Source organism: Mobula hypostoma, chromosome 2, assembly GCF_963921235.1.
Source record: "Mobula hypostoma chromosome 2, sMobHyp1.1, whole genome shotgun sequence".
Lineage (NCBI taxonomy): Eukaryota > Metazoa > Chordata > Chondrichthyes > Myliobatiformes > Myliobatidae > Mobula > Mobula hypostoma.
The window spans coordinates 229,124,993-229,137,353 of NC_086098.1; positions in this window are offsets into that span (position 1 = coordinate 229,124,993).

Sequence of the window (12,361 nt, forward strand, 5' to 3'; positions counted from 1 at the left end):
TTTGCTTATTTGTTTAATATCTCGTTTCATGATACCCTGTGAGTTTACATTTGCCATACTTGGACAGTGAATTTGAATTTATTTAAATCTTACATCCATCCCACAATATGATGGAGTAAAAATCTTTGTGTTATGACTCTGTTGCAATGTACAGACATTTGAATTTAAAAGTCTAATGGCTTGTAGAAAGAAGCTGTCTTGTAGCCTGTTGGTCCTGGCTTTAATGCTGTGGTACTGTTTGCCAGATGGAAGCAGCTGATACAGTTTATGGTTGGGGTGACTGGTGTCCTGGATGATGTTCTAGACCTTCTTTATGGACCTACTCCTGTAACTGTCCTCAGAGGAGGGAAGTTCACATCCACAGATGTGCTGGGCTGTCCGTACCACTCTCTGCAGTGCCCAGCGATCAAGGTTGGTGCAGTTCCCATAACAGACAGTGCAGTGATACAGCCAGTCAGGATGCTCTCAATGGTGCCCCTGTAGAAGGTCTTCAGAATCTGGGGGCCCTTGATGAACTTCTTCAGTTGCCTGAGGTGGAAGAGACATTGTTGTGCTTTTCTTGCCACACAGGCGGTGTGTACAGTCCAGGTGAGATCTTTGGTGATACACACAAAAAGGCTGTGAAAATATACAGTACTGATGCTGGAAATCTGATTTTAAAAAGGAAGTAAGAAGGAAGAATTGCTAGTAGCACTCAACAGATCAGTCAACATCGGATGAAATGGGAAGAGATTTAATGTTCATGTTGAAGACCATTCATTATTAGCTGCCCTGACCTACTCAGGGCTTTTAGAATTTTCTGTGTTTTCAAAATTGATTATTTGTCACATCCTCCAGAGTTTGGCTGCCTGAATTCAACCTCTAGTTTGTCAACAGACACTACCTAACCATCGACACCTGTGTAGCCTATCATCGCCAGCTATTGTCTGTGAGAAAAGTCAGTCTATAGTTCTGTGGCAGACCAAACTGCAGCAAAAAATTTCTGAAGAGTGTCTTCCTGTAGAATTCAACGAAGGAGTTGATGAGATATAAATGGATAACTATCGTTTAGAAATGCTGAATGAATAAGTAGATAGAGTCATACGGCACAGAAACAAAGACAAAGAAAAGGGATCTTCAGCCCATGTAGTCCATGCCTGACCTTTAATCTCCCTAGTGCTATCGACCGGCACCAGGACCATAGCTCTCCATACCCCTCCCATCCATGTACTTATCCAAACTTCTCTTCCAAGTTGAAATTGAACCCACATCTACCATTTCCACTGGCAACTCATTCTACACTCTCACTATCTTTTAAGTGAAGAGTTTCCGCCTTAGGTTCCCCCTAAATATTTTCACCTTTCACCATTAACCTATGACCTCTAGTTGTAGTCTCACCCAGCCTCAGTGGAAAAAGCCTGCTTACATTTACTCTATCTATACCCCTCATAGCTTTGTATATTTCCATCAAGCCTCCTCTCATTCTCCTACGCTTCAGGGAATAAGGTCCTCACCTGTTCAACCTTTTGCTATAACTCAGGTCTTCATGTCCCAGCAACCTCCTGATAAAAGTTCTCTGCACTCCTTCAATCCTATTGAAATCTTTCTTGTAGGTGACCAGCAACTTATACAACTTTAACATAATATCCCAACCCCTGTATTTGATACTCTGATTTCTGAATGCCATCGTGCCGAAAGCTCTCGTTATGACCCTGTCTACCTGAGACACTACTTTCAAGAAATTATGCATCTTTATTCCCAGATCTCCCTCTTCTGCCGCACTCTTCAGTGCCGTGCCATTCACTGTGTAAGATCCACCCTAGTTTGTCCTCCCAGCATGCAAAATCTCACACTTGTCAGCATTAAGTCACTTCAACCATTTTTTAGCCCATTTTTCCAGCTGGTCCAGATCCCAGCAAGCTTTGATAGTGATGTTCCATCTATTTTTTTTCACAACTACGCAGACCTACCATTGCTCGGAGCAGGATGTTTGTACAAGCCTGAAAACTGTACTGGTTCAAAAACACAGTTTCTTTTGTAATATGCATACTATGAATATTTAGAATGGAAATTAAATTATCACAAATTTTATTTCATTTATTTATTGAAGGGTATAATGAAATACAGTACAAGAAAGCAAATCTTTCGTGTTTCTGAAGCCTTTTCTTGTCTAACTTTATTCCAATGGTGTGGCAACAAAGGCTATGTGTGCAGGAGTATTTCAGTTATTGCGTGGCTGTGCACCTGATAGCTTAGAGGGACCAGTGTTTGAAACCCTTCCTCACTGTCCACTATCTTGGTGTCACCCACAAATTTGCTGATCCTGTCTAACGTGCTATCATTCAGGTTGTTGATATACAGTAGCTGGCAAACAACGATGAACTCAGCACCGATCCCTGAGGTGCACCAGTCAAAGAGGCAACCATCCAGTTCCGGCCTCTGGCTTCTCCAACAAAGCCAATGTCAAATCCAATTTACTGTCTCAACCTGAATATCAAGTGACTGAACCTTCTTGACCAACCTCCCATGCAGAACCTTGTCAAGTCCACGTAAACATCCACTGTCTTTCCCTTATTGCCTACTCGTCTTTGTGTTATGTGGATCATTACAGGAAGAATTCCCTGCAGTATAATATCTAACCCTCAAATCCTGTCTGTACAAGTCAGATCCCAAAAAAATACCATACCAAATTTCAAATTCTAGGAACACTTCAAAAAGCATCTTCTATCCTTTCTGCTCCGTTATGTATTTGTGCTTGAATTGCTGTACAGTAAAGAATGTCACAAGTCAGTACATGCCTGATACTCAATGTTTCAGAAATACATCCCAGCATCATGTCGTGAACCATAATGTTTTCAGATTCTCTGAAACAAGCCTTGATCTCCAGTAGTCATTTCCGGCAAGGTCTGAATGCCATCTGGCATTCCTAACTGACTTGAAGTACACATTACATTCTAGGAAACCCAATAATTACATCTCAAAGTCACAGAAATCCTTTCCATATGCAATACACCATATGTGAATGGAACAACCTGTGGGAGCTCGGCACCCTCAGATGAACATATGTACAGTAACTTGGATCTCAGGAGCAAATTGCAATGAGATGTCAGATTAAAGGGAGAGTTCACACTCCAGTTCCCGAGTCTCAGGAATCCACGACCATACCATGTATGATCACAGATAACAGACCACCTTTAATATTTCATTAACATGAGCGAAACCAAAAGACGTACTTTACACCCAATGCCAGGCCACAGAGAGCAGCTTCCATCACATCCCTTTGGGTGTAGGTTGGAGATCCATGATCTTGGCAGTGACAGCACATGGATCAGGTGCTGTGTGTCTCTAGTGAAATATACTCGCTCTGTGGCCAGGATGAAGCCACTATCCACAGTGAGCTGCTCCACTGTTTGTTCATCCCACCCAGCTCCACTCTCATCACCTCTCTATGTTGATCCATGGGCGATTGTTTGGTTTTATCAAGTTCCCACATGGCTCTGCCATCACTAATGGCTCTCTCTCTATAATACCATAATGATCCCTTTTTGGCGATAATTATATAGGCGCTTTCATTCTTCAGAACCTACCCTAAGTGTCAGACACCCGTGTAAAGACCAGAAGTACAATTACATTCAGTGTCACTAGTCCCCAGACCTTGCTCTTAAATCTATTGGGAGATTGTACTGCATATAACAGTCGCATCATGTCCTTGGCATATTTTTGAATCTACCACAGTACCAAGTCACCAGCTCCAAATTTACTCCTTTAATCATCCACTGAAAATTAAACTGCCGGCCTGTTAACCAGCTTGATGGGAAAGGTTTTGAAGTGTTTGAAGGTTCACATTAAACTGCCCCATTGACAAATGTTAATAATTTTAACCCCGAGATCATAAACTCAAAGATAATTTTCTTCGTCATATAAGAACCTGCCAAATACCATGCTATCATCAATCAAAATCTTTCCATTGGCAAATCAACCGATGAGCCAAGGAGCTGAGCGGGTCAGGGAACAGAATGTACTAGAGAAGAAAGGGTTGGTTCAAAATGGTCTGCGGGAGCTTTAATCAGTGTAGTTTTTGACAGAATTGCCCAATGGATAACAAGTGCCTGAACACGCTGGCTAATATTCGTTCAAAGGAATGCATGGATGACAAGCAACCCTCATAATCTTCCTTGGTAGCCTAAAGCCCAATTGCATGAACACTAAATTTTTCAACTTCAGCAAACCTTACTCATGTCTTCCCTTCCCACCTCTTCCCCCCTCCCTCTCTCTCCCTCTCCTTCCATCAAATACTCCTCCGGTCCTACAATTTTTGTTCCTGAAACCCCTCCAACATCCATCACCTACCTCTTCTTGCTTTCACCCACTACCCAGATATTTTCCATAGTGTATCATTTACACCCCCTCCCCCCCAAATTTCAACTGGTTCCAACCACCCTTCATCTCTTCTTTAATGCCTCCCATTATCACCTCCCTTTCTCATCAGATTCCAGCACTGATAGCTTGGTGTTCCCACTGATCACCCTCCATCAGCTGATGGTCGGATATGGCACAGGGAGGCACGGTAGCATAGTGGTTCGTGCAACACCAGCAATCAGGGTTCTGTTCCTGTCTCTGTCTGTGAGTACATCCTCCCCGTGATTGTGTGAGTTTCTTCCGGGTGCCCCGATTTCCTCGCACGTTCCAGAGGACATACGGTTAGGGGTAGCAAGTTGTGGGCATTCTACGTTGGCACTAGAAGCATGGTGACACTTGCGGGCTGCCCCCAGCACATCCTTGGACTGTGTTGGTCCTTGACACAAACAACACATTTCACTCTCTGTTTCGAAGTACTTGTAGCAAATAACGCTAATCTTTTTAAAAATCAGCTTTCTCCACCTTTACAGTCAACTGCCCCAACCTGTCTACTTTTTTCCTGGACAGCTCCCAACTCTCACCCACCTGCCTTTGCCTCACAACTTCACCTTTCCTCATTCTACCTATCACCTTCTCCCACTCATCACCCTCTCCACGATCCTCGTGCTCCTATTGATGATTGGTTATCATGCAGAAGACCAGGAAGCCAGAAGGCTTCTACTGCTGCAAAGGTCAAGGAAGAGAATGCATTGAGGACCAGTTTATGAGCCTCATTTATTCACAATCTTATGCCATAGAATATACTATTATTATCAAGGTAGATACTTGGAATTTTCTGGGGAACGAGAATGCCAGCAGCACAATTTAGGTTCATGATCTCAAGAGACTGCAACTCAGTGAGCTTTATGGTAAAATTTGATTAAGCTTAACAGAAACTGAAACTGATAGATAACTGAAATGCACAAGTTTTGCAAATGATTAAACCACTGGATCAGCAAAAGAGACCTTACACACATATCCAGGAAGGTTGCGATATTCTGTTGAGTTTTAACAAAATGGCATCGATATAATGTTAATTCTGGGGCATAAATGTATCAGTTGAAATCGAGCTGCAAGTTATTTTCCGCGACCTAACTGTAGCCGCAGTTTGCTCTCTTGTGTATGATCAGTGGCCGTCTTATCAGTTTTCCAGCATCACCCTATCTTACACACTTGAGCAGATTGCAACTACCCCCGTCTTTTACTGAGATTCAACCACATTTCCTCACTTAATAACTGTTATCTGATTTTAGAAGCTATGTTGATCCTTTAACCTCGATAAATCAGAATTATGCAAAGGGAGACTGGGGTACCATTCTGACTGCGTGTGTGCTCCCTCTGTGGAGTTTTCACTTTGTGGGTGATCCAGTGTCCTGCCCATCCTAACGATATACGTGTTGGTTAATTAGTCATTGTAAATTGCATTCATTATGTAGGAGGTTGGCAGAACGTGTGGAGTTGATAAACAAGACGAGGAGAATTGAAAATGCTGTTAGTGAAGGTAAATGCATGGTTAGAGGTTGGTGCAGCCTCTCTTAGCTAAAGGGCCTCTTCAGGCGCTGTCTGCATCCAAGACTCCATGGCACCTCCATTCTATGCCATTGTCAGACCATCTCCCACATAAATCCATTTCTCACAGGTCCCAGAATGGTTCAATGGTTCCATTTAATATCAGAGATTGTATACAGTGTACAACCTGAAATTCTTACTCTTTGCAGACATCCACGAAACAGAAGAGGACCCCAAAGTATGAAAGACTGAAAAACATTGGAACCACAAACCCCCCACCCCTCCCATGCACAAGCAGCGGCAAAGCATCAAGCCTCCCCCCACTTGTTCCAGCAGGAATCTTCAGCGCACCCCACCACCCAGCATGCAAGCAACAGCAAAGCCCCGAAAGCGACCGTGATCTAGAGCCCATCAAAAACCACTGTCTGTAACTCAGCACTGTCGACTTGCCCAAGGCTCTCTCACTAATGAGGCTGAGAGAGGTATCACCCCTTCCACAGCGAGAGGGGAGCCAACAACTCGCTGTTTCAATGCTACATCCTGCAGCGTTGCTTTTATTTCGAGTTCCCCCGACTCGAGAACCAGCAGTCTCACCCCCACCATTGAGAGGGGGAGAGGGAGGGCGGGGAGTGGGGGGGGGGAGAAGAGAGAGAGAGAGAGAGAGAGAGAGAGAGATCACTCAAGTGCAGTGGCCTCTGACAGCCACACCCACCTTCTCAATGTTCCAATCTCCCACAACACTTCAGCTGGTAACACTGGCGAGGAATTGGGTCCACAGTGGTCACACAAAGCCACACCCCAAAGGCGCATATCCTCCAGGCCGCTCCTGGAGATATTCAGGAATGTCCATTTTCATTCATTCTCTGCACACCCACATATGGGGCAACTTGCAGCCTTACATAAACTTGCCTTATAGCCTATGAAGGTCATTCTGCAGATGCTTTCTCTCCACAGACTCTGTATTCTCCATAAAATTTGCTTTCTCACTGAATTTAGTGTCATCAGCAAACTTAGGTATGCTACACTAATTCTTCTTTCAGTTAGTCCTGACGAAGGGTCTCGGCCTGAAACATCGACTGTACCTCTTCTAGAGATGCTGCCTGGCCTGCTGCGTTCACCAGCAACTTCTATGTGTATGCTACACTTGGTATCCTCTTCCAAATAGTTAATGTATATCCTGAAAAGTTGCGGGCCCAGCACCGACCCTTGCAGTATTCCACTCACCACTGATTGCAGACCAGAGAAGCACACTCTCTGCCTTCTGTTGGGTAACCAACTCTTTATGCTGGTGTGCGTGTTCGTCCATCGTCGACGTTGATGAGGACCTCAACACCATCATGATGGTGTCGAGACTAGCGCGTGATTTGGATTTAAGTGAGGGAGAGTTGCCTCACTGTCTCTTCCCAATTCCCATCTGGATCCAGTGGCAAGACAGAGTTTAAATGGCTGGAGTTGGGACTAGGCGCAGTGGATGACCAGGACATCTTCTGTGTCTCGTCCTGCTCTACACGTTCCACGACGCTTGCAGAGACCGGCTCCTTGATGGTTGGACTCGTCTGCTCAATCCACCAGAGTCTGTCTTCACATGCTGGGATAGACAACTCCCTATCTCGCCGAGGGTTTGAGACCCATCGGCTACCCTCACCTGGTTTAGCCAACTTGTCGAAGCCGTTGCCCGGGGTGTGGCTGCTGTCGCATGCAAACAGCTACGGGGAGCCACAGGTGAGAGCTGAGTGCCAGGTGGGGAGCAAAGGTGGACTAACCGCCTTGAAAAGGATGGAACATGTTCCCCCACCAGAGGTGCTACCCCTCCCTGACAAACTGTATGCCCCCTCTTTATGCGAATGCATTAACAGACCCTACACCATGAATCCTTATAGTGTGGATAAGCCTTTGATGCGGCACCTTACCAGGTGCCTTCTAGAAATTCAAAAGTACAATAATCTACCTTTTTCTCCCCCTATTTAATGCACTCATGATACCTTCAAAGTATTCCATTAAGTGTGCCAAACAGGACTTGCCCTTCCTGAAACCACGCAGAGCCCGTCTAATGGAACCAAATGCTTCTCTCTTTCTTCTTTAATGATAGCTTCAAGCTTTTTTTCTGATTACACACATAAAGCTAACTGGTGCATAGTTACCCATCCTTTGCCTACATCCTTTATTAAACAATGATGTGACATTTGGCTGTCTTCCAATCTGCCAGAATCCAGAGAATTTTGGTCAGGGCTGGGATGTAAATTTGTGGGCAGTGAGAAAATCATCCATCTTCTTTTTATTGATCTCGTTCTAGAGATTCAGCCTCACTGGACCCTACCACTTTTATCTGGACCATACCTTCATTAGCCTGGTCCTGCTCCACTTGCCTTTATCGTTTATTACTAGGGTGAGGTAGGGTCTCAAGTATTGTAGTATGTTTGTGTGTGAGGTGTTGTGTAAGGCTAGTGAGGGGTCTTGAAAAGGGTCAGGGGAGTCAGGGTTGTGGAACTTAAATTTAGGCGAACAGGTGGGTGAATTGGTGTGTGAGTGTATGTAAGTGTGGTGAGGGTGGCTGTGCTACATGGCTTTTGTGAAGGGCATACTGCCTGGAAGAAGGACGTGAGCATATGGAATTACACACGGGATGAAATGGGGCAGGTGTTGATCAGCCTGTGTGGACTGGACAATGTCTGGGATCAGGATGTGAGTGTGCAGGCGTGTGTTGGAGTCTGTGGGATAAGTGTTGACAGCCTCTGTTGGTGGGATGTGGGAGTGAATGAGTGGAGGTGTATGTGACGTGAGAGTGGATGGATGTTGACTTGCCTGTGAGGAATGGATTCTCTCAGGGGCTTGGGTGAACCATAGAAACCATAGAAACTACAGCACAGAAACAGGCCTTTTGGCCCTTCTTGGCTGTGCCGAACCATTTTCTGCCTAGTCCCACTGACCTGCACACGGACCATATCCCTCCATACACCTCCCATCCATGTATCTGTCCAATTTATTCTTAAATGTTACAAAAGAACCCACATTTACCACCTCGTCTGGCAGCTCATTTCATACTCCCACCACTCTCTGTGTGAAGAAGCCCCCTCTAATGTTCCCTTTAAACTTTTCCCCCCTCACCCTTAACCCATGTCCTGTGGTTTTTTTCTCCCCTTGCCTCAGTGGAAAAAGCCTGCTTGCATTCACTCTATCTATACCCATCATAATTTTATATACCTCTATCAAATCTCCCCTCATTCTTCTACGCTCCAGGGAATAAAGTCCTAACCTATTCAACCTTTCTCTGTAACTGAGTTTCTCAAGTCCCGGCAACATCCTTGTAAACCTTCTCTGCACTCTTTCAACCTTATTTATATCCTTCCTGTAATTTGGTGACCAAAACTGAATACAATACACCAGATTCGGCCTCACCAGTGCCTTATACAACCTCATCATAACATTCCAGCTCTTATACTCAATACTTCGATTAATAAAGGCCAATGTACCAAAAGCTCTCTTTACGACCCTATCTACCTGTGACGACACTTTTAGGGAATTTTGTATCTGTATTCCCAGATTCCTCTGTTCCACTGCACTCCTCAGTGCCTTACCATTAACCCTGTATGTTCTACGTTGGTTTGTTCTTCCAACGTGCAATACCTCACACTTGTCAGTATTAAACTCCATCTGCCATTTTTCAGCCCATTTTTCCAGCTGGTCCAAGTCCCTCTGCAGGCTCTGAAAACCTTCCTCATTGTCTACTACACCTCCAATCTTTGTATCATCAGCAAACTTGCTGATCCAATTTACCACATTATCATCCAGATCATTGATATAGATGATAACTAACAATGGACCCAGCACTGATCCCTGTGGCACACCACTAGTCACAGGCCTCCACTCAGAGAAGCAATTCTCTACCACCACTCTCTGGCTTCTTCCATCGAACCAATGTCTAATCCAATTTACCACCTCTCCATGTATACCTAGCGACTGAATTTTCCTAACTAACCTCCCATGTGGGACCTTGTCAAAGGCCTTACTGAAGTCCATGTAGACAATATCCACAGCCTTCCCTTCATCCACTTTCCTGGTAACCTCCTCGAAAACCTCTAACAGATTGGTCAAACATGACCTACCACGCACAAAGCCATGTTGACTCTCCCTAATAAGCCCCTGTCTATCCAAATGCTTGTAGATTCTGTCTCTTAGTACTCCCTCCAATAACTTACCTACTACTGACATTAAACTCACCGGCCTATAATTTCCCGGATTACTTTTCGATCCTTAGTGTGTGATTGGAACATGGTTGAATCATGGAGCAGTCTCAATGGGGTAAATGGCCTAATTCTGCTCCTATGTCATATGGGTAGGTGCATGCCTATATCCACGAGGTGAAGTTGGGTGTGTTAGCTGCCCTGTGTGGGAAAGGATATTACTTGAGACCAAAATGTAAGTGTGTATCAAGGTACGTGGAGTGAAAGGGGGCCAGTGTTGAGCGGTCTGCGTAGGCTGGGACATTGCACAGACCAGGGTGTGAGTGTGTGTGAGTGTATGGGTGAGAGGGTGTGGGTGTTGACTGGCCTGTGGGGTCGGGGGGGGAGCAGTCTGGGATCTGGGATCGGGGCCGATGTACGAGAGTGTATGTGGGGCCAGGTGGGAGTGTATGCATGTTGCCTGGTCTATGTTGGGAGAAGTCCTGCTGAAGGGTTTCGGCCCAAAACTTCAACTGTACCTTTTTCCATAGATACTGGCAAGCCTGCTGACTCGAGTCCCTCCAGCATTTTGTGTGTGTTACTCAGATTTCCAGCATCTGCAGATTTTCTCTTGTCTATGTTGGGAGAAGGTGCCCAGTATAAAAGGACGTATGTGGGATGGAGGGGCATGTGCAACATGTGGGGGAACCGCCTGGGACTGGATTCAGGTGTAAACGTGCAGGGAGAGTGTTCTGGAGTGTATGTGGGGTCAGGTAGGAGTGTTGTGTTTCCTGGCCTGTTTGGAAAAGAGATCTCTAGGGCACCAGTGTAGAGATGTCTGTAAGAACAAGGGGTTGTAAGTCTGTGATGTAGGGAACCGTTTGGGACCCAGGTGTGAGTGTGTAGGGAGGATGTACAGGAAAGCATACAGGGTCAGAGGGGATGTGTGTTGCCTGCCCTATGTGGGGGGTGGGTGGGGGGAGATGTGAAAGACACCAATGTAAGTGTGTGGCTGTGTATATGTGACTGGCAGAGAGTGTAGTATGTGCTACCTCACATGTATGGGGTGGATTCTGTCTGGATTGGGGTCTGAGTGTACGTGGATTTATGGGAACGTATGCGCGATACGGTTTTTTTTGGATGTTACCTGTGAGGTTTGTCTTATGATTATGTATGTGTTTGGTCCTCATTCAGAATTAAATTAACAAGGAAGGTGTGACCCTATTTTTATAGCCCTGATTATATAGCTTTAAATACAAATTTTTAGACTTGTTTTAGACTATTTGGGGATTAGGTTTGTAATGTTTCGATCTATTTCTTCTCTGCTTCCTTTCTCCGAAATGTTGGCCAGTTCATGTTAGTTTTCTGGCGCAGAATCTCCAAAGATTGGATCCAATGTTGCTGGAAATGTTGCTAACAGGTCAGTTCTGGTCTCCCCCTGTGATATTACTAAGGTGCCCTGAGTCTGACTCTTAAGCTGTTACCTCTCTCTCCTATGTACATGATGTAGCATTATTTACACTAAATTGCATATAATAAATTCTGCTGTTCACGAGTTATCTTCTGCACTCTCTGGGCCCACTTTCCTGCAGCTCCATTATTATGCTTTTCGATGTATTTAAATGTTTAATGCTCCACAGTGCCTCCCACTGCAGTATGGAGCTGTGTGTAGTTTGGTGCCAACCAGTAGTTCCCTTAAATTTTTAACTCTGTTGAAAGCTGAAACTATTGTTTACTGAGCCAGTGCGGTCATGTCCCTTGAGTTGTTCAAAGCGGGGTTTAGGTATTTTGTGGATACTGAGGGCCATTCTACTGTAACCCATCATCTATGGTAGCTTATGTGTTGTCCGATTCTGTGGCGTAGGATTTGTGAGACCTTTCACGAAATTTGATTTGATGTTCCTGAATCTTCATTTACACTGTAACCTTTCTGTCTACGTGCAGTAAAGAGGATAGTAAATCCCTAGTTGAAATCCTCCTCTCTGATGCAAATTTGGTGGAAACAGGTCATTTTACCCTGCCCTTGAAGTGTGTTTGAAATGGTAGTTTGTATATAGGAGGTGTCTGTTGTCTCGAGTTGCTAATTTTCTGGTGCAAATTTAAAGATGGTGATGTCTAGAAAAACAGTTTTCTCTGTACTTATTGTGGCTTTAACTTTTACAGAGGGGTGATGTATATTAAGAATTTAGATGAATTCCTCTAACTCTCTCTCAGAATATGGCTTCACCCGCCAGATGTCACCTAGGTATCTGTAGAGTCACATGTGTTTTCTGGGGTATATCAGGAAGATCATCCCTTCCCACTTTGCAATGTGA